A 1,931-nucleotide genomic window follows, 5' to 3' on the forward strand; every position below is an offset into this window, starting at 1 on the left:
ATGATTTTGTTATTGTTTTTGTTTTTATAACCCTCCCTCCTTATTCCCAGTGGCCTTTATTTTTATTTTCAGTAGTGCTGGGTAATCCAAGTAAGCAGTTTTCCTAATCCCTTCTGAGTGATCATGCTTTCCCTTTGGCATTTAGCACATTTTTGACACAACATTCTTCTTGTTCTAAATCTGAATTCACTTTTTAGGGATTTCTTTGGTAATACAGCCAAGAAATGAAACAGAACAAAAATGCCTTCAATAATAATCAAAGTCCCCATATGAGATACTTTCTCATTGCAATAAACTTAGTGCCAGGAAAATATGAAAATCAAATATTATTAAAATTTTAATGAATACCACAATGAAATATTCAAAATTTGATTTATTTGCACAGTAGCTCATAAGTAGCTCTTGATAATTTAAGAGTTTGTTTTATCTTGTGTTATAATGAAGATGCTGAGATTTTGGAAACTGGAAATTTTGATAGAAGAAAAGAAACAGCTTACTATGAAATGAAGTAGATAAGTATGTAGAAAGGATGCTTTTTCTTTGCTGTTCCACTTTTATTGTATTATTGGCAGGCATAATGCTATGCTGAATCCAATGACAATTGTAAGAATAAGAGAATTTTTCCTTATAATAAAATGAGAAATTAACAAAATCAGTGAAAAGTGATGGTGTCTGAAGTTTTCAAAGTCAGTGTGCTTTGTAAGCTCCAGAGTTCCTCTTTGTTTCTCTTGCTGTCTACCATATCTGTAATTTGGATCAGTCACCAGAACAGTGTGTACTCGAATTGCAGAAAAGTGCCAGCAAAGCTCAGAGAAAAAGCTCTGTAAATTGCTAGCTCACCTCTGAGCTCTGGTGTGGATTATGGGATCAAAAGTCATTACAATACATGCTTTGTTTGCTATTATATGAATGAAAACTAAGTTTACTGTGCAGAATGTTTGGTGGTTGGATTTTCACACTTTAAGTCAAAAAGGCTTGTTCAAATTTCTGAGTGACATTTTCAGGAAGGTTGAATTTATTTAGAAGTATCCCCATATCTGTGGGTTGTAAGTTTAGATCCTCTCCAATACACTGGTGAATATGGGTAATTTACTCATAATTGCCCTTCCCTGAAGGGAAACAAAGCAAAAATGCAAACATTTCCATTTCCATTGGCTGCACAAGACTTTAGAGTATGATACATTTTACTGGAAAAAAAAATCTGGGGAAGGTAATTCTCAAAATCAGTCAGTACTGTGCTGACTATGCTCATCTTTGAATTAGTGGTAGAAAATTCCACTACCAAAAACCACTATTGAAGTTCTTCAATAGCCTATTCTAAGAACACACTAGGTGTTAAGCACAGACAACAAGGCTGCACTAAGAACCACCTCCTCAAGTAAAAGTTAAGCCACATCCATGAGTTAATGGTACCTTCAAAGCAGTAATTAGGGGTGGAGGGTGGGGATATTTATAGCTGTTCAAATGATGGATGCATGTGTTAAAATAATAGAAATAAGTTCTGTAAAAATAAGATGGCATCAGAAAAAGACAAAACAAACAAACAAAAACACAATCAAAACCAATTATAAATACAGAAAATGAATATAAAATAATCAGAAGCACTCAAAAGTAGTACTTCAATCTGTTTTTTCAATCCTTACAACAGTGAAACCTTCCTGACTTCAACTCTTGGTGAAATACCAACCTGTAAATCCTCTGTGAACTGATGAGAAAATTAGAAGCCTAATGCAATCTGCTTAATCATTTTAATCCTTTACAAGTACTTTGGTAGTTCAACATGATTTCCATGTGCAAAGCAAAGCTTTTATTTTGATGATATCTGTAAAAAGAAAATTTTAGGCAAATTCCAAACAAATTGCACCATACTCTCCCCTTTCCTTCCTTCCTTCCTTCCTTCCTTCCTTCCTTCCTTCCTTCCTTCCTTCCTT

This window comes from Oxyura jamaicensis, chromosome 3, assembly GCF_011077185.1.
Source record: "Oxyura jamaicensis isolate SHBP4307 breed ruddy duck chromosome 3, BPBGC_Ojam_1.0, whole genome shotgun sequence".
Taxonomy (NCBI): domain Eukaryota; kingdom Metazoa; phylum Chordata; class Aves; order Anseriformes; family Anatidae; genus Oxyura; species Oxyura jamaicensis.